General features: G+C 29.8%; 1 protein-coding gene across 2 annotated transcripts in view; it reads left to right on the top strand.

The window, feature by feature from the left end:
• Positions 1 to 23143, top strand: part of esn (espinas) — a 445040-nt gene that overhangs the window by 274319 nt on the left and 147578 nt on the right. The window contains exon 1 of one of the 2 annotated variants that reach the window (XM_076404259.1): positions 8254 to 8509. The exons of the other annotated variant lie outside the window; for it this stretch is intronic. The gene's annotated coding sequence lies outside the window, so the exon portion shown is untranslated. Of the gene's footprint in view, positions 1 to 8253; positions 8510 to 23143 lie in introns of those variants that run through there. 2 annotated transcript variants of the gene reach the window in all.

Raw genomic sequence — 23143 nt, 5'->3', positions numbered from 1 at the left:
ACATTAATAGTCACTCTTTTCCGTTGATTTATTTCAACCGAAAAACTAACCCGACTGATTTTTTCCATGCGCAGATTGAATAATCAAGACCTGTTTACACCTTCAATTTCAATTTTCGCAGTTAATTCGCGAAAATTCCTCCCCATCAAGCGCTATTAATCATCCGTCCACCATTGACGTTAAGAAGAAACCCATCAGGTCTCTTTTTAATTATCGATGGACGCGCTTAAAAGCTCGGTACTTGCGGTTTATTCTTGCTCTTGTTTCGTAGCTCCGTCTCCGTCTTGTGTAGCTTTTTTCCTTATTTCCCGGCTTGGCAGGACGTGAAAAATGACGTACGAAACCTGCTGCATCGATAAACAACGATGAGTACGAAGCTGATCCGGCTGACAACACTAATGGTTTAATGCGTTGACGAAGAAATACAGAACGAATTAATCGAAATATATCAATTTGAGTTGGTAAATGTTAACGAATTGTTCATAGTTCAAGAATATCCATTTTTCAAGTGAATAAGTATTATTATTTTTCTTTATTATTGATTTATTTGGCAACACTTTCTTGGAGACATCAACAGTCCATTAGCACCGTAACCTCATCGGTAAGCCTCATACGAGTACATTTTTCAGCTCAAATATAACAATTATCGACACATCACTATTTAGTTACCTTATAGCTGTAATAGAACGAAATTTCTGAAAATATACAATTTAGACTTTAAAATTAATATTAAATTACATGATATTAAACCAAATAATATATATATAAATATATATATATATATATATATATATATATATATATATATATATATATATATATATATATATATATGTTAATACAGTATGTAATTTGCATAAAGTATGATAAAAACATTAAACACAGTCTCATTCTTCCGAAATTTATAAAACTAAATTTGCCTAATAATAAATAGGGACTTAATATTTTGGTTTTTTATTTTTTATTTATACATTTTGGTTTATATTAACAAAAATATCTACTCCGAACCAGGGAAACCAACGGCCAATTAAAACGGCAACCTCATTAGTGAAAGTGAACGAGAAGGAGTTTTGTTTCATTAATGGTTGTCGTATATCTGTTCAGGTTATTTTACTTATAACATAAGGTACTATAGACGGACAAACGATTACTTACCTTCTCTTCATGATTTTATTGTGCAGCTGAAGAAGTAATTTTAGTACCCAAACAATTATTATAATCATGACATAAAAATACTCCGAAAATGGTGAACTGAATAAGAATAAATGAATAAATAACGATTTCTCAGTGGCTCACGACTATTTTTAACGTCTAAGATGTCGAAGGTCTACTAGAACTATCCAATAACGCAACAAGTAGGAGAAAAGGCCACTCGGACGTCACACCGTCTGAACAACAATCGATCACGTCCAAGGCGAGAGCAAATATTGAACATTCTCGAAGGCACCAGCTAGAATAAACCGTCGTAAGTTAAACACGGAGAAAAACCATCGCATCTCTCGAGGTTCGCATTGAAAACTGCCGAAGAAGTGTTTGCTATGGTGCACCGAAGGCGGAAAATGTAAACACCTAAAAATGTTAATTTTTTTCCTTCTGCTTCGCCAACATGCTCGTCTCTACATCTTGTCTGGGCAACGAGGCTCCACCGCTCTCACGTTGTATGACTTCATTTCCAATTCGTCGTCCATTATTCATTTGTTAAATGACGATATGAAACGTCGAAGGAAAATTATCTTCAAAAGGAAACTTTTTTAAATTGTTTATTTTATGTTACTAAGCTTTAAATCTATACCATTAATTTTTAACATGTATTAACATGTTATATTATGTTTGACTTTTAAAGATTCTTTTATTTATACCATGATTTTCCAAATATTATTATCATTTTTACAAAACATTTTTTCCAGCTCTATGAAGCTAACATGTAGAAACATTTATAATAAGAGACATTCTAATATAATGAATAAATTATTTCTTCCACTTAATATATCATAATCCAAATGCCAAGTCAGTTCAATTTCTGAGAACGTTTCGTATATCATCATCACCTCTAAACATCGATAGATTTTGAATAAGGTTTCTTTTTTTCGGACTACTCAAATTATTTAATTAATATATTTCTTCAGATATAAATAAAACTGTAATCTTTAAATTAATCTAATAAATTTTTATTTAACTAATTGCATGTATTAAATTAATAGCTCATAAAATAGTATAAAACAGGTTTAAGAGCAGACAATTAGTACAAATTAAGTTAATATTTAGATTTAATTTATTATTTATTTTTACTAATTAATAATATAATGCACAAATTTTGAATATTTGCCGTAAAATGCATATATAATACAAAGATGAAGTAACAAAACGTATTCTAATATAAAGAATAAACCATTCCGGGAATATATGATAATGAGAATTGTCTTCACAGAATAGTGAACATATCGCTTCTTGAAACTTTTTCACGTTGTTATATCATTTCTTGGAGAATTATAGCAGGACAATATAATTTTTATTTTGTTATATTAATTTTTATAACTTTGGATGTTATTTCCTATTTTCATACTAAGTAATTTAAGCAGTTTTTTATTATAATTTTTCTAGTAATCTAAAACCACTGACTAGATTAATTATTATCAATATAAAGATGACCACTAGCATATTTTAATTCTTATAATTACTTTTCTTATATAAACTTTTTCACGTTGTTATATCATTTCTTGGAGAATTATAGCAAAACAATATAATTTTTATTTTATTATATTAATTTTTATAACTTTGGATGTTATTTCCAATACTAAGTAATTTAAGCAGTTTTTTATTATATTCTTTCTAGTAATCTAAAATCATATATTAGTTTAAATATAAAATAAATTATATAATGTAAAAAAGCAAATAGTACACATAATAAAACCAGTAATAAACTATAACTGTTTAATAACTTTTTAAAGATCTAAGATCAAATCAACGATTTTAGTCATAAACTTTATTGGCATTTACCATGTATTTCCACTGGCGCACTTGACATAGTTTTAAAAAACGACAGTTTTCACACCCGAGTATATTAGCTATTATTAGTATAGGTTTTTGTTTATTCTACCTCTGCTGTGGAGCAATTATATTTCTACGATTTTACGGTCATGAAACCTCTCTTGATGTTTTTTCGAAAATCATTTAATTTTTTCTCTCGCCTCTTTCTTTCTTAGATACTTGTGAATTCTCTAATTTTTAATATACCATGGCACATTAATAATACTGCAAATAACTTTGTTTTAATAAGTTCATAATGTTGATATTATATTCCTTTGTGTAACCCCATAATTAAACACCGTAGATCCACACTGGTTTCAAGATTTGTTCTCATACAGTTTATTGTGAAGTGTTAATTCAGACCGTCGTCTAAACAACTACAACAAAAATGAATATAAATCAATAATAATCCACAAATTGAAGAAGTACAATTTTTTGTCATTCCTTTCTTTTCTGTTTTAAATCTCATAGCTTTTCAATGTAAAAATACTTCAGCATTAGTAGCAAAAGCAACCTACTGGCTGATGAAATGCTGGTATCTTGATGATCTGATGGTTCTTATAAACCTCGCTCTTTCTTTCCGGTAAAAGCTTAGTAAATCTCAAGCTTGTGGAGTCCTAAGTTAGGAGCCCTAAAAATTTTATAGTATATAATATTATAATGTTTCAAAAACACATCATCTATAATGAAATTATGTTGATAAAATTAAAAAGCACGTCTTTATCATCCGCAGGTATGATATCAATATAAAATCGCAAGTTTATCGGAAGCAATCGGTGAGTTTAACGACTTCTTATAAATAAACATTTATGTTCCTATTTATATAATAAAAAGGGGACTCTAAAGTATATCAAAAAAAGAAAAAATATAAACTAAATAACTCAATTATTTGTTTTATTTGTCGAGAAAGTTATTCATACCAACGAAGCATAACGATAGGTTTTCGCTCTCACTTTTTCATCTATTAAGATCTCACCATTATATCAGATTGTCCTCGTTCCCTCTCCGTCGCCATTATTCTTTTCTAGCAATTAATCAGAGCCGACTAATTAATTCATTAATTCGCTATTTAATCATCAAACCCATCTGAACAGGGTGTTGATTTGTCAACCGTCCGACGATATCAGATATGCAAAATCGGACGACTGTTTGTTTTCGGTTCTTCTCTTCGTTCGAATGGAAATGCAAATTTACATCGTTAAAGACGGTCCGTGTGTCTCCGTGGCTTTGGCTGACCTCGTAATAAACGACGTACGAGGTTCTTGAGGTTTTTCTTCTTCGCCTTCTTCTTCCTCTCCTTTTATTATTTAAAGGCGTTTTAAAAATGTCCTACAGTTATTCATTGATTACTTTGCGAAAACGCTTATTAAGCAAATGAGAAAATTTTATATTCATACGTAAGGAAAAGTAACGTGAGATTAGTTTAAGGTTAATTAGTTATTAATAATTAAGAGACGTTTTCATTAAAAATTTAATTAATAATTTCGCTGGCGTTATGTTGGAACTAAATAAATAAATGTGTATATATGCCAAAATAGGAAAATAAATTAAGCAACGATTTACCATAGGAAACAGGAATTATATTAGGCCTAAAAATTTGGTTTTAAAGATTTCTTGTTAATTTGAAGCTTTACTATAAAAAATCGGTTTTCTCTTTAAACTTTTTACCATCCTTCAGGGAATTCAGGCATAAATCGACCCATTTTTAGTATCTTCATAAGAAGTGAAACGCTGCTCAGACAGGTCACGACTCATATATTGGAACAAGTAGTAGTCAAAAGGAGCAATGTCTGGAGAATAAGGCGTGTAGCAACTCCCATTTAATTTTTCCAAGTTTGTGTTCACCGGTTGTACAACATGTGGTTAAACAGTGTCATGCTGAAGAATAATATCGTACACTGCCATTCGTGCACTAAAAAAATATTTGTTCACACTTCGCCGAGTGACACTTACTGGAAAGTGAAGCCGGACCGTGAGGCTTCAACATGAAGTTGGTTAGAAATATACCCGATACAATTTAACACACAGTAACAGCATCTGTTGTAAAATATTTAAAGTTATTTTATGGGTCTATAATTTCTCAGTATCTCTCTGTTACGTAATTTTAAGGTTATCGTGTGATATCTAATGGAAAATTTGGTGGTTTCAATTTATCTGTAATGTGTCTAAAATTGTTCTGATTATTATAAAACATTTTTTATAGCTCCAACATATTCCACAAGTACAATTTGGTTCCAATGGTTAAAAAATAGTAGTTTTCAAATAAATAATAAAGAATTTCAAGCATTATTAACCAAAAAAAAAACCTGTGTAATAAATGGATTTAGTGACATGAACAAAGGCCGGCTTCTCCTTCAACTTCATCAAGGTATTAGGTCTGAGTGGAAAAAGGTTATGGAAAAATGTAGATAAAAAAGAAACGGTTGTAGAAAATAAACGAAAATCAACAATTATTTTCAATGAAAGTATCTTCTAGTTTCTGCCTTATATGTTAAAATTTACTAAATTAAAAAACCCTAACGTGCTCTTTAATTTAAAATATTTTCTAAATAAATCTTATTTTCTTTAATGGTATTATGCTGTTACGCTCGAACACTTGTCTTATCATAACAAAATTTCGATTTACAACTATAATAATATTGTTAACGGAAAAAATAAAACAACCAAAAATAGAATTGTTTTAAGTATCTTAACATTTTAAATATAAAGTATTATCAACAAAAAGTATCTCATATACGTTTTATATATCTACGTTTTCTTGTGGCTTTATGGCGCCATAAAGGAACAGAAACAATTTAAGCAACAAAAAGTGATATAGTTTTGCAACTAAAAGTAACAGCAAACCTCACTGGACGGAAACATTTTACTTAACATTATTGGTAACGTTTTCATAACCAATAAAAACAATTTAAGTAAGAACAAATTCAGATATTTAACACAATTATTAATAAGAACATAAATAATATAACATTCTACATTAGACTTGCGCATATATGAATGTTATTTTGGGAAATTAAGCCATTAACATATATTTATGGTATTGTGTTTATATTTTCGGTACTATTTACATTTTAAATGGGAAATACATCATACCGTATTTATAGAAAACCAGTTTAACTTGTATTGAACAAGAAAACTTCGGGGATCCATCATTTCAGAAACAAATAAAATTACAATGAAAAGTAATTTGTGTAATGTTTTTTTTTTGTTTTCACATCAAAGTTTAATAAAAAATAAATCGATTTATTAGGTTTTTTATATTATATTGCTATGTTAAATTTAAAGAATAATATTATCTACAGAAATATATATTTAACATTTCAAATGTTAACTTTCATCGAAGTTTCGAATATGTTGAAATATAATTAGGTGTATCTGTTATTTTATCTGAAATTATAAAAAAATTAAATATTTTAATAAACTATTATCAATTTATCATTCAATATGATTTGATTTGATAAGAACAGAAAATAATTATCACATTACAGTGTCATAATATTATTACTACTATTTTATAGATTTCTTTTATATTAAAAGGTAAAAAATTAAGTAAAATTAAGAATTGTTCAAGCTGGTTTTTTGTATTAAATAAATTACAGAACGTTTGTTCATTTAGAAAAACTTTTTAGAGTTATTATTATTGACAAGTTATAAAGCATTGTATTTAAATTTAAAAAACAATGATTGACTATAGTTGTAATTGTCCAGAGGCAAGAGTGTAAAATCTGACAAGGACAAACATCCCAGTTATGCCAGTAACCAGGCTGGGCAATAACTGATTTCATGGTTTCTAGGTTGTTAAGTAATAGGTCCAGTCCATTCCAGATAGAAACCCCAGTAAAAACGAGAGAGCACCTAACTCTTGTGCCTTCACAGGCTTCGGTACTTTCCTAATTTTTTTAGATTTTTATATAATTTTATAATGATTGTTAAGATGTATCTAAAATATATTGATAAAAAAATTGGTCAAGTACGAAAATATTATTGTTGCTTCTTCATTCTCAATAAATATGAATATAAATAAATAATAATCCACAAATTGAAGAAATAGAACTTTCGTCATCCCTTGCTTTTCTCTTTTAAATCTCAGACCTGTAAAAATACTTCAATATTAGTAGCAAAAACAACCTTCTGGCTGATGAAATGCCGCCATTTTGATGATCTTATGGTTCTTATTAACGTATTCACCACTTTTAACCTGGCTCTTTGATTCCGGAAAGGACTCAGTAAATCTCAAGCCTGTGGAGTCGTAAGTCGGGAGCCCTAAAAATGGTATAGTATATAATATTATAATGCTTTAAAAACAGAACATGTATAAAGAAGTTATGTTAATAAAATTCAAAAGCACGTCTTTATCATTCGCAGATATGATATCTGCTATCTGGTATATTATCGGATATTATAAACAATTATATAATATTGTAACATAATAAACTATTGTCAATTTATCTTCCAATACGATTTAGTTAGGTCCAATCCAACCTTCACAGAAGGCCTATTAAAAACGAGTCTCTAAAATGAACGCCTAACTCTTGTACCATCACAGACTTCGGTACTTTCGTAATTTTTTTATATTTTGAAATACTCTTTGGTCAATCAGTGAGCTCAGGAATTGTGAATAATACTTTTAAAATATTTAGTCTAGGTCTAAATTTAATTATTTATTTATTTTAAGAAATGTATGTTGAATAAAATCTTCTAGCAGCTTCAGTTTCTCCATTTTGTGATTGATAAAAATTTCTATATTTTCATACAACGCCATAATTACAATTATTACTTTAAACATTTTCTAATACAATAAAAACTATAATACAATACAAAATGTAAAAATACCTCTTAGGATAATCTCATGTAAGCAAACAGAAACCTTACCTTAAAACCTTACTAGAAACGTAAAAATCGCTAATTTAACAACTAAAACGAAAATTTTTAAATATTTTTTAATAACATTTTCAAACGTTGCCATGAAGTGGACATTCTTTGGCTTCATACTGCACTTATTATTCTATATTAATTCATTGTACTCGAGATAAAACGCTGATTAAATATTGGATTCGATATTCTTCTCCACATCTCCGAAGACACCAATCAATATTGATAACTGCATTTGGGAAATAAAATTTCCCGCTGGTTCCCAGCACTATCTGGACGGTAGACTGGTCGAAAACAGAAGACGGCAATCAGGTGACTATCGGTACCAACGCGGTACCGCGGCTCTCGCCTGTCAGTTGGCAGCCGGTTCGTACCGCCGCAGCCTCGTGGCGAATTTTCGACGACGTACACCAGTTCAGTGAAACGACGCGAATAGCCCGAGTACCACCGGTGGTACTACCCTCGGAACGTACGAACGAACGGCCCCGACAAGTGTAGTGCAGTGTTTTAGCGTACCCGATCGTGGTAACGTGATTGTGTGCTTTTTTTTCTGGAATTAAGTGCTTCTGATATTTCACCGTTTTTGGTTTAGTGTTGAAGCAAATGTCAGGTGTGTAAAGACAAAGAAGTGTATGTGCGTGTGTGGTATAAACACATGCGATAGCAGGTGCTCGATAGATGCCAATCAGACGCGATATTGTATGGAGGCTCGATATATAGTAGTCGATTTGAAAGTGGATTTTGTTTAATTTTAAACAACTGCGTGTCTAATTATTGAAAGGAAAGTCAAACAAAACAAGACATAAAATTGGTTAACATCTTACAATCTACGATAGTAATTTTTTGTTATAGCTTAACACTATTTTTTTGATCTAAAAACATATTAAAATGGATTCGAAACTGACGACAAGGAAAATCTAGTTTAATTTTTTTTATTTATTTAAAAAATACATGGTACACATGTTTATAATTACAACTAACAGGTCAATAGAAAAGTCCCCGGCCTACCATAGTAAAACACATTTTTTTTGGCGAAATTATTTTTTTCTATTCAACATAATTCCCTTCAAAGGTAATACACTGACTATAGCGACCTTCCAACGTTTCGATACCATTTTTGTAGTACGATTTGTCCTTTGCTTCAAAATAGACCTGAATTTCTGCGATCTGGAGAATACGGTGGATGGGGAAGCAATTCGAAGCCCAATTCATGGATTTTTGCCATCATTCTCACTGACTTGTGACAAGGTGCGTTGTCTTGATGAAGCAGCACCTTCTTTTTCTTCAAATGAGGCCGTTTTTCGGCGAGCATATAATAGTCGCTGTTGATGGTCCTTCCTTTTTCAAGGTAGTCAATGAAAATGATTCCATGCGCGTCCCAAAATGCAGACCAGACGACTGTTGCGTTTTTCCACGCTTTGGAGTGGGTTCATCTTGTACAGTCTACTCAGATAACTGTCGATTGGACTTCGGAGTGAAATGATGGAGCCATGTTTCATCCATTGTCACATATCTATGCAAAAACTCGGGTTTATTACGCTTGATCATCTTCAAGCACTGCTCCGAATCATCAACTCGTCATTATTTTTGGTCAAAAGTGAGCTCGCGCGGCACCCATTTTGCACAACGCTTTCTCATACCCAAATATTCGTAAATGATATGATGTACACGTTCATTCAATTTCAATTTACGATCATTCAAGATCATTTTGTGGATTTTTTTAATGTTTTCATTAGTAACAACCTCTTTTGAGCTTTCACCGTTTTCGGTGCTCATTTCGCAACGTCTAAACTTACCATAGCAATCCTTGACGGTCGATTTTCCTGGGGCAGTGGCCGGAAACTCGATATCAAGCCAAAATTTTGCTTCAACTGTATTTTTTCCCTTCAAAAACTAATAGTTTATCAACACGTAAAATTTCCTTTTACCCATTTTTTTCACAATATCAAAAGTTGCTTCACTCAAAATGCTATAATTCACAAACTAATGATCCGACAGCTGTCAAATTTATACACGTATCTTTTGAGGGTTAGTGCTAACTAAAAATCCTATCAAAAACATAAAAAACATAACATACAAACATGTAATATAAACATATAAATTCTAGTAGCGCCATCTATATGTCAGGCCGAGGACTTTTCAATTGACTTGTTATCTAGTTTTTTATCGTTAATATTGCTCTTAAAGTCTAGATTTAATATTTCACATCCGAATTTAGTTATAACCTCTGCCTATTCATTTAAACATGGCTTAACTGTTCTAATTCAAAGGGTTTCTGCATCTTCAATCTCCGATTAGGACTACTATTGTCAAGCAGATGTAGTACTTCAACGTTTTTATATTTTCGCAATCTCACTTCTTTTTCTTCGCGAACTGTTGGAACCCTTAGGTCTTTGTAGATGTCCTTATTTCTAATATACTATGAGGCCTTAACAACATGACGTAACTAGGAAGAACTTCGTTTTGTTAAATTTGGATCATATTGATATTGGATTTCTTTGTTATATGGATATGTTACACATAGTAGGTCTACATAAGCTTCAAAATTTGTTTATAAAATAACAATTTTTTGTGGAGTAGTAATTCGTCATTCAAAAAAACACCATATTTTTGATCCTCAAATTCCCGCTCGCTTCTTTTTAAAATTCTGTTTGAACTTTAAGTGCAATGCCTAAGTATTTTGTATCTAGACCCAATTACCTCTGGAAGATAGCCTGTTTTTGTATGTGTAGACATCATAGCATTTTGTTTTATATGCCATTTCTTAGTGAATTCATTAATGTTATCGACTACTGCATATAATCTACTTACAACTGTTTTAATTTTGTTACTTGTAGCGACTAATTTTTAACTACACATTTAAGGACATAGAAATTTGAAATATAGCATTTTAATATAAGATAAGTATTCATCAAAAGTTTTCTCAATTACTCCCTAATACGATATATTTGATCAATTGTCAAGTGTTTAACTGTAACAAAGCAAAGTTAAAAGCAACATAAAATATTTTTAATGATAAAAATAGCAATAATTAAAAAATTAAAGATCACAACGAATAATATTAGATATATATTTTTATAATAAAACTACTAGTTTATTTATAAATGAAATTTGAAATCAAACAAATTAGGATATACCTATTTTAAATATAATTAATTAACAGATTATATTATAAGCGACACCAATATTTTTTATTATTTATTATCAAAAACTCATTTCGATTTTTCATCTATAAAATTACTGAATTTTATTTGTTAATGAACAAAAATTAAAAATAAGTGCATGTTTTTATTTACACTGATATATAGTTAATTCATCAAAATGAAATTGTTAAAACAGAAAGACATCAATTTTATTGCTACTGATTTGAATTAAAATAAAAATAACTATTAATTTATAAAACAACTTTAAATTCAATATCATGTTTTTTAAATATGTTTATTCTATTAAAAGAGGTATACATATTTCTGATTGACTGATATTGATAATGCTTTCTAATATCATATAAAATGTATCTAAATTGCTTACCTTTCACTTTAAACATCATCTGAACATGTACAAAAAAAAACAGCTTTGAAATGTCTAAAGAAATAAAAAAACTTTTATAAAATTGGAAAAACCGCAGTGATTTTTGATTGATTTTATAAACCTAAAATATCTATAATTGAATCGAGAAATACAAGAAATACCACAAAATGTTGTTATTATCGATGTTTCCTTTTCATCATCTATCTGAAACGTAATCAAACCTATAAGTTAAGAATAATCTGTTCTTTTTTGTCCATTTTGTTCGCACTATCAAATATACTATTAAATAACTAATCGTCGCTTTAGCAATAATTAGTAATCAATACTCAATTACTTTAGGGAAAAAACATTTAAAGAAATATCTCATATTGTAGAGATTTTCTAACCGACTTCGAAAAACGAGGAGGTTCTCCGTCAATCGTGGGTCTATTTTCTAAATTCTTTTTTTATTCGAAAGAGTGCACTTCCGAGGTGGTCTACTGAAACCAAATCAGGATCTGTTGGGGTCGAGGGGGGCCAATAAGGCTTTTGTTTATAATTTTTATAGTTTTTGTTAAATATTTAGCAATGATACATTAACAATATATTTAAGTTATGAAACTCTAATTCAAACAAATATGATTGTAACACGAGAAAAACTTTATTTTACTTCAAAAATTATTTCATTTCACCATAGAAGTCGCGACTGTTGAACGGCTAACACAAAACGATAATGAAGATTTAAATCTATTCTACCATAAATCAAACCCCTATATTTTGAAGGTCTCACACAAAACGTCATTCGGTCTTAATATAAACACTACATCTCATTACGCGATATAACGCATATTCTTGTATACTGATAAAGAATGTTCGAAGACCGCTTTTCACTATGATCAAAGCATCTTCAAGGCCTTACCTCACAATGTAATCAGCCATGCGTGTATTATGAAATTATTTCAATATCCAAAAAGAAATACATGAGCGATGGTCCACAAAATCTTCTTGAAAACTTAAATTGTAATTCGCCAATTATCGCACTGTGGTCATACGTGACGCTCATCAATATACATTGATCCAATAACTCACACAACAATTTTGAAATCTCCAGCGTCTCAAAATTCGTTCTTCAGCACATAATTACAATAATTTGGGCAAAAACGCATATTCTCAAATAGGCATTATAAATTATATAGCATCGCCAATTTAGTATAATCCCGAATTAAAAAACACAACACTTGGATACATCTCAAACCATATTTGATGAAATAAAAAATATACTCTAGCACCTCTAAAATGTTTTATATTTTTTTAATACAAAATATACATCAATCATTGCCTATAAAATTCTATAGTAATAGTTACGTAAACGTTACCAATTACTCAAGCTAGCAGTTTGAATAAACTATACCACGCTTTATTACCCATATTGTTTGGCTTACATTTTGTAGCGCCATAAAAAAAAATAAGAACGAACTATTGCTTTATAAATTTAATCATGTTGAAACATTTTTTCTCTTAATAAGTTAAGTTCGTACAAAAACCGAATCAAAGGTCACCAGTTCCCATGACACAGTACAAAAATTGTCGAATACTGGACTAAATGATTATGTGTTAAACAATAAAAAACCCACAAAAGTGGTGTAAGATAATGTTATGCATTAAACATTTCCATAAAACTATTTCTCACCAAAACTACTCTCTATTGCTAGTCAAGTCCCATAAAAGAGAAGAAATATTATGTATATTTTCAACTGTTATAAAATACCTCGAATAATAATATAAAACGAAAAAAACCTTCACCTTATTGCCTGAGAAAAATATGACCAGTTTTTATGTCTTGATATCTGTAACATAAATTAGCTCTATTAAAACAAGTATATTTAATGCTGATCGATTGGTTTCTCATTTTTAAACTAAAATAATTAATCTACTGGGGTAAAATGATGTATTTAAATGGTGGAATATATAGCGGATTCATAAAAATATAAGATGTAGCAATATTAAGATCAAACAACTATTGAAGGTATTTTTATAAGCTTTCAGAATTTCTATTTGCAATATTTTAAAAGTATTTGTTATTCATATTACCGCGCTTTTTTTCACAATATAAAATCTTACAATTAATATTTATATAACTAACATATTTAAGGTATATAGTATTTCTAATAAAACAGCCAATACACGTCGTCAAAATTTATAAGGCAACGTTGCCGCACCAAATTTTATTATATAGTTTCGTAATTATTAAGTTTTCGATATTTTGAATCTGACAACAAAATACTAATGTAAATAAAATAGTGAAATAAAAATAACATTATAAAATATAATTTATTTTAACATTACGGTACATCTAATGCGTTTTTATAGAAGGACTTAAACTTAAACTTAAACCACAGTTAATTAAAGAACCACAATAGTTTGTAGGTTAGAGTTGCTTTCTTATATTTACATTAACATGTGATAACGGCGTTGACCAATACTAACACAAATCAAATTTCATAAAGCGATTTGTTCACATGTTCGGATGCATCAGACTTCATCCTGTCTCTTTTTAATTAGAGTAATGCTAATTAGCAAAATAAGAAACAAAAATGCTCCGAGTTTAAAAGGATTTTGCGTTTTTATAAACTGAATTTGGCAATACGTTCAACGATTTTGATTACGTTCATTGACTGTTTCATTGGAAGGACTATAACTATTTTTTAGTGGAGTTTTTTGTTGAAAATTTTTTTAGAGGTAAAAAATAGCCAAATTTAGTAAATATAAGGGATGGGAATTTTTTTTATTCAGTTTTCGTTATATATGTGTATATTTGGCGGATACAAATCTCAAATAACCGGTATATGATTAGTATCATTGTCATTATTGATTTTACTAATAATTTAATGACCTCCAGTGTTCAAAATAGCTAAAATTAACCAGAAATTTTAACACTTTTTTTTATAAATCTATCAGATAATGGATGTAAACCAACTTACAACTTCATCATCAATTCAGACTCTATCATGATATAAACAATTATCTTGCCTTATTTTCTTCTGTACATCAATATATATGAAGTTTAAAAAGGCTTTGTTAAATCTTAACCTTGTTAAGTGTCTTTATACTACTTATAAATTGTAGCAATTTTTATTCAATAAGTTATTTCTCAAAAACTATTCATACAAATATTGGCAGCTAAACTAACATGAACAAACAATACAAAGAAGAATATTTGGCTAGATGTTTTCAACCATTTATTTGAAATTTTACTTAGTGCAACTTTATTTCCTGCCAGTTTAAGTGTTATAGTTAATTATAAATATTTTAATAATTTCGTTGAAAATTAGTAGATTTTAATTTTTCTTTTCATTTTCATTTTTCCATTTTCATTAACTTTCATTTTTTATACAATTTTTCATAATTTTCAGAAAAGAGTCAGTTTCAGTTTCAAATGAAATTACATTACTTACTAGAATTCGACATATTACATACTTCATTCCAATCAGAGTCTAAGACAGTTAGATCAGATCATTCATAAATAATCATCATCAAATCAGTGATACATGTTTTAGTATATCGAGAACGTATGAACATATCCTACTAATGTGAAGATAAAACCATCTATAAGTCTCAAATAATTATTCGTTTTCACAGATCACAATCAGTGTTGGGTATAATTCTAAATACCTCATGGTATGTTAGAATCAACAAAACACATTGAGAACCAGGTCTTTCAGATCACGAAAACAATCACTGAGAAGTTTATAAAAACATCAATAATCCTTTCAGTCTTTCAATTCATACTCTGCTATCTTATATCAAGAAACTTTTATACCTTTCTCAGTTTATCGTGTCCAGAAAATTTAGCTCATTCTTTGAGTTAAATTATTAAATGGTTGTATCACTGCCAATAATTTCAGACGATTTAATTTAACTCAATAAGTATCTAATGTTGCTTCAGTTTATTCTTGCGTTAAGCCTGATATTCTTCCAATAATTACAGTAACTAGCAAATAAATATTATTTATATATTATAATAGAATCTTAACAGTATTAAAAGTATTATTAAAACTTATTAAAATTAACAATATTTATTCATCTTAAATTTCAATACTTTCAACAACCAACAGACTTCCCACGATAGTTTTCTTTTTATTGAAGCATTTTGATTAAATCAAGTAACACATGCCGAAAATATTACTTTACTGGCATATGTCGTTGATTTTCTTTAATTTTCTTCTAAATTAAAGATTTTATAAATAATGTTATATTAATAAGATAATTGCACAGTTTCCTTTTGCTCTATAGAAGAACTTTATATAAATATATTAATTAATAGAGGCAAAACTAAACCGACTTTCTTTGCTGCTCTGTTATTGTTTTACACTAAATAGGTCAATTAAAGAAAAATTAAATTTCAATGAAATGTCGTCGAGATTTACGTCGCCTACAAACCAAATAAATAACATTTTGTACCGTATCGTTAAGCCATTAGACACACTTATCACCAGCTTCTCGAGAACTAAGTGGCAATAAGAGCTTTCTCTTTTCAGACAAAGATGTTCTAGATTCTGCAGCATGTATCAATACCGAAAAAGGATTGAAAAAGCCAAGTACCATACTTGCGAGAAAATACAATTGCCGTTTACTCGTTCACTTGTCGAGTTATTTTCGCCCATGCGCTAATAAATAAAATCACATTGATGTAAAGACATATTTATATGAAGGCTCCATTGTACGTATGGTTAAAATAACTTAATCTAGACAATCCTATCCCATTTCTTAAATCTGAATAAACTAAGGATTTAGCAACTATTTAAATATTGCTTTATATCACTTTATGTTTGAAATTTTTCGCCGATATTTTTCAATTTTTATCGAAAACATCGATAGTTGTAAATAAGAGTAATAAATTTTTGAATTGCAAATTAAAATATCGATATGAACAATCTAATCTTCTGTCTTAAGATTTAAGCCCCCTGAACCCCCCCCCCCCTGCCGACAAGTTAATTTTGCGCGGAAAGGTAGCTTTGGAGTGAAGAAGTATCAAAATATTTAAATATTGCTTTATATTAATTTATATTTGAAATTTTTCGCCGATATTTTTTGTATAATTTTTTTTAGGAATGTTGTATAATAGTTAAACCTTAGCGATTTTATTCTAATTAAACTAATACAGAACTGTACTGTATGACTCTACTACTGTTATTTAGCCAACTTATCCTGCTTCACTCTTTCTTCTTATTAATACGACATTTCCTACATTTCAATAATTGTTCCATTAAATGTACTAGCAGGTCAAGCTTGTCACTAATTTCAAGGCATGTGATGATTTAGTGTAACATCCACTTAAAAGTCTCGATAGGGATAATCACATATTTACTTTCAAAGGCATATTGACAATAATTGGCAATAATCTAATACAACATAGTGCTGATATGTAGATTGCATATCAAGACCTTAAACTATATTTTCTTTCGAATATAGAACTTATCTGTTAAATAGATTGGATAATAATTATAGTAATAATGACTATGGTTATAAACTAATTGTATGAATAAGTTTATGTCATATATTCGAACACAGTTTATAAATATTTATTTGGAATTTATCACAGCGTATTGGCAATTATTGTATAATAATAGTCTACAAGTACTAGAAATTATTTCATAAATAAGTTAGCAGAAAATTAAACAATTGCAGATTCAAAGCCAAATCTGCAATTTTGACAAATCTATTTTATGAAAATTTAATAGACATTGTGCCTACTATCCAACAGTGAACCGAACAATTATCCAAGAACTAAAAATGTTCAAAATAGCATTAGATCGGATGCCGTCTGACTGCCATAATATCGTCATCAGACCCGAAAAAACATCTGTCGGTGAGCATGGGAAGATGTTTAATTCACTGACAGTCGATGAAGTAGCTATTGTTGTTATCAGAGAATATTTGCAAGATATATGTAGGTAATATGATATTTACTAGGTCATCTAATCTATATTATAGTCCAAAAGATTAGATGTTTATCTCTCTTTATGACGTACCATATGCTGCTTACTCAAACCATTTTATAAACAAAACATATAACCAATAGAAGGAGCAAGGTTTGGTAAATACAGTAGTTTGTGTAGGAATTACAATTTAGGCGTTTCCCCGACTTGAAACGAATAAAAACGTCGAACACAACAACAACAGAAATATAAATATAGATAATGTTAAACATTTCAAAGTTACTCATCGGATTTATCACCTATTGAACGCCGACGAAAAAAATGGACACGACCACCGTAAATCTCCCGAAGACAAAGCGGGCGCACAGGAAGAAGCGGACGAAGAAGCAGCGGACGGACGAAAGAAAAAGAAGTAGCAGTCGGTATTTTAAACGGTGTCCGAGAACGTTGTTGATACCTGATCGGTATTCTCGCCTTTCAGGAAACGATATTCCTGAGATCGGATGAGATTTCGAGCGACCGCTTCTTGATTTACTTCAAGCGCCAACGCGAAAAGGAAGTTTCCAATATGGTTTTGCTGAATATACGTGGGCTGGTTAGCGTGAAATATCCGTGATGTAGTGTGATTACATTTTATATTAACTCGGTTGTTAGGGTCCGAATATTGATGTTATAAAATGTAACGGATGAATTCAATATCGATATTAAACATATTAAGCTTTACATTTAATGAACACATTTAGTTTATATATATATATATATATATATATATATATATATATATATATATATATATATATATATATATATATATATATATATATATATATAATCTATAAAAATATATAAACTATACTATAAAAATAATTTTTGGAATAAATCCACTCACTAAATTGACCAACAATGGGCCTAATTATGACACTTTATGACTTTTATGACCATTTTCATTAATATTTATTATCTATGATATTATCGTACACAAACACATATTATTTTCTAAAATTATTATGTTAATTATGAAACTATCCAGAGAAGAAACAATAAAATAACATTAATGAATGATAAAATTAATGTATTCTGATTGTAATAATGTATAAAATATTATATGAAGATATAAATAATCTTATTCGAAACTCGAAAATAATTATTACCAAATATTACTATTCTTACACCTATAATTTTATGCTTTAACAGATATAACAGAAACCGAATAAATCAATTACAGACTAAACACTATCAGTCTAGACTGTATAGATAAAATCAATGCAATGCAGACGTGACTTACTACCTTTTTTTCCTTTTTTAAGCACCTGTTATTTCATCAAAAGGTGATTCAGAGGAACAGAAAAAAAGGATCTAAAGGTGAACCAAATACCTGCATAATGATTTCTGTTACAAGGGTTGGCTTAAGCTTTTTCCTTTAAAATAAAAATTGTTTGAAACTACATTTATTTCTATATCTATTATTGTAATAATTACAGTTTTCACACCGTAGAATAATTAATACAATCGCCATTACGGTACTTGGAACTGGTACCAACAGGATCTATCAGTATTGGGCCTTTCACTATCGCACTAATTACTTCATTTCTATTAATTAATATATCTATTAAGTACGCACAAACGGAACACCTCAAAGAAAAGCTACATACTACATATTTTTCTATTGGTTTAATTTTTCCCATAATTATTATGCTGATTGTTCAATATCTTTAATATTTTTTTCTCTTAATTATAGTATCCTATTTCTAAACTAAATTTATTTGATATAATATGTTATGAACAATATTTGTTATTTATTTTAATGGATTAGTAAATTAATGTTCTCCATTATCATCTCCAAATAAAGATACTGCCAGATCACAATCTCAATCATTTTATATTAATTGGTTTTTGAGGTGACGTTTTTTCTACCTTTTATTACAAAATGCAAATAACTGACGCATTTTTTTGACAAATTTCAAACCATTAAACTAGAGCACTTGTTTTAATTAAGTCATGGCGATAAACTCGAATTATATACATAAGGATGATACAACACCAAAAATACTTACCGTCTAATTAGGTCCACTATTTTTTAATTCTATGTATCTTAGTTCTAGGCCTTATGCGCTCTAAATGATTTACCAGCAGTGCTGTATGTTTTCTATGTATTGTTTTAAAGTATATATGGTGAGGTTTAGTCTTATTTCAGTTTCTCTCATCCTAATTTTTAATATTACCCATGGATTATCAGCAAAATTTCCTACTGAAAAATCAATTTTTTCATGTTTTTGTAAACAATTTGCAATACTTTTGGACAATGATATTTTTTATTATTTCAACCATAAATGTTATGAACAATATTGGACTGTAACGTCCTCCTTGTTTTAGTCCTGCTTGAGTTCTTGAGTGTTCCTTATTGTCCATAATTACAGCATTTGTGTTTGTCCTGTATATATTATTTGTATTATTTTATCGTTTACTAGAGACCCGCCCCGGCTTCGCACGGGTGCAATGCTGATACTAAATTAAATACACTACAGAAAAAATATGAACGTTGTATATAAAAACATAGCGGCCGGCTCCGACTTTGCACGGGCATAAAATATATATGCCTATGTCACTCAATGAAAACATGATGAAAATCGATCCAGTATTTTTGGTTCATTCATTACTGCCCTTGGCCTGCACGCATTAAATTTGGAGTAAAACAATTCCTCTTCCCCTATACTTACTATGAAGATTTCCTGCTATCTTTGGAATATCTAAATTCATACAATTTTTATTACATTACACATTTAAACGCAAATTTTAAATTTGTAATATCTCCGAAAATATTTGTTTAATTTACATGCTGTAAGGAACCATATTGATCTATATTAATTGCACACTGTATTTAAGGTACTTAATTCGATAAGGATTAATGCCGTATTGCTTAAAATAGCTTCGTAAATAAGCCATTTTCTCACGTAAAAAGTAAACAATAAAAATGGTTAATGTGGGTTATCCCTAAAAGATAAACATATACCATCGCGGACTTTTTTGTAGACCTTTTTATGGTGTACAATACCATAAATACACATAGTACATGTAGTACATTAATTTGATCTAACTCGTAGGGTTAGGCAGCGTTTTTGCTAATTGCTAAATAAGCCTAAAAAAATAGGTTAACTTACGACATCACGTTAGATACCTCTAAAATTAGCAATGTTGCCTTAGTATATTATGCATGTATTATACATATAAACCTTCCTCTTGAATCACTCTATCTATTGAAAAAAACCGCATCAAAATCCGTTGCGTAGTTTTAAAGATTTAAGCGCACATAGGGATATAGAGACAGAAAAGGCGACTTTGTTTTATACTAGGTAGTGATAATTACTTACTCCTCTTTGTTATAATGCTCAATATTTTTTTCATAGTCTGTTAAATACCTTTTCCAAATCAATGGTACTAGATATATCTGCTTTTAAAGGTTGTACTTTTTTACTTATTCGTCTTAAATCGAAATCCGCTCTGCCATTCTGTCAGAATTTTGTCTATTACTTGTTTAAAAGGTTATCTATTATCTGTTTATATATTTTCATAGAGGTAAAGGTCTTATAAAACACTTTTCAAGAATAATTATATCAAAGTATTTATAAGAATTAATCTGGTGTATATCAATTCCATTATTTTGTGTTTAAGCCGTTATAGTTCCATTTGTACGTATTAACCATGAGTGTTGGATAGGTCATCAATCAATCAAAGTATCACACCCAAAAGTAATATGGTTACTATTAATAACAAACCCACGTTCATTATTAATGTTGCTCTTGCTTAGAGTATCAAATCACTAAAATGTTTAAAATATTATAGCTATTACGACTGTCAAATTATTTAAAATCAAACATTTGATAAGCTACCGCCTATTACAAATGATCGAAATGAATGGGTTCGACGCAACGATGAAAAAGCAGAATTAAAGCAGCTATTAGCCACATTTAGCTAACGAATTCTAATCGAATAATATAGAATCTACAGTAGATATAATCAGCCCGATGTAGCTGTAAATCTGATTTCAGAGAAATTGACAACAAGCTCAATCGTCCCAAAAAGGCTCCAGGAAATGATAATTTAGGGTTTCGGTGAATGGAGTTAAGACGAAATGAAACAGTGGTGTTTACAATATGTGACCGATATTTATTGAAGTAATATAAAAATGTGGAAAATACAAAATGGATAAAACGGATAGCAACGGTGTTACCTGGTGACGAGGCTTGGGCAGTCGATGGAGGCACGTTTAAACCAAACGATGGTCGGGTACTGAATAATGGAAATACCCTTCAATATCATTCCATACAGATAAAGGTCTCGGGACTGCCAGCTATTCGTTATCGTGTTCTAGTTGTCGCTGCTGGCACCCCGCCCGTGTTCAACATCTGGAGTTATACGTTGTTGACCGTTATTCCACGATGTTAAACTTGAAATGCCTCAAGGTCGCTACAATAATATTTCACTTGGGTTATTGAAAGATCTGCCACGAAAAACAATAATTATGTTGACATATATATTCAATGCTTGCTTAAGACTGAGGCATTTTCGGGAATTTTGTAAGGTTGCTCGAATAATTATGCTTAAAGAACCTGATAAACCGACACAACAAGTTGGACATTAAAAGCCTATTTCACTGCTACCTGAGATACCAAAATTATCTGAGAACTTGCTGTTAAAACGTATTAAACCATTTATAGAAATACCAGATTTCCAGTTTGGATTTCGCATTAACCACTCGACAATCAACCAGGTGCACTGTTGGAATCTTATATTTCGAAAGAAAATTTAGTCTCGCATAAAGAGGTATTTCCAATAGCGTCTTGGGACCACTCCTGTATCTGCTCTAAACTGCTGAAGGACAGAAACTTAATTATATCAATGACGGATACGCGATTCCTCAAGCAGAATCAGCAGAAATACCTCGGAATACATCTTGGTGGTAGGTTAAATTTGAAACATCATGTTAGACAAAAATCAGAGCAGATTAGGGTCAAAGTCATTGTGTAATTAATACAAAAAATTAAAAAATATTTATAAGGTTCATTCGTATTCACTTCATACTTATAACTGGAGATTCGTGATAACCAAAGATATTCTTTGTTTTCTTTTAGTAACGACACATCTAAATAAAATAGCTATTGTTAACATTATTGGCTAAAGAAAGTCGGAGGCAAGAGCTGTAAGAATAATTTTGAAACATCACTTACAGATTTAGTTATTATTTGTCTAAAGTTTATTTAGAACAAATATAGGGGAGGAAGTATCATAATCAGTAAAAGCTAAAGATTGTGTCTTTATATAGAAAATCTTTTTTTCATGGGGCTCTCGAGTAAACTCGTGAACGAGTCATATCATTCTTTTATATCCATCCATTATTCAGTAGAAAAAATATAGAACGTGTTGAGAGTATATATAACTATCTAAAAAAAAAGAACGTAAAGCTAGGCAGAATTAAAGAACTTTTCTTGTATTATGAATCTGATATCACAAAGGTTATGGAAGATCTAGAAGAGGAACTACTTACTACGTGTAACTGACAAAATCGTTAACTGTGTGTTAAAAGGAGTGTGATAAAGTAATAAATAGGGCATTTGTTGAAAGGAATGTGCGACTGGTACGCTACTGATGAGTGAGTTCAGGTAGTGGCATGTTTTATATTATAATATTTTCGTTATGTTATTAATACAAATAGTTCATTCGATTATTATTCTTCTAAATAAGCTGTTTAAGTAAAAGTATTGTTTATACCTACACAAATCAAAACTTGTATGACAACAGAC

Source organism: Rhynchophorus ferrugineus, unplaced genomic scaffold, assembly GCF_030347505.1.
Source record: "Rhynchophorus ferrugineus isolate W39M unplaced genomic scaffold, kcgeb_rfMv2 rfM4, whole genome shotgun sequence".
Classification (NCBI taxonomy): domain Eukaryota; kingdom Metazoa; phylum Arthropoda; class Insecta; order Coleoptera; family Curculionidae; genus Rhynchophorus; species Rhynchophorus ferrugineus.
This window is presented reverse-complemented; position numbering and strand designations above follow the sequence as displayed.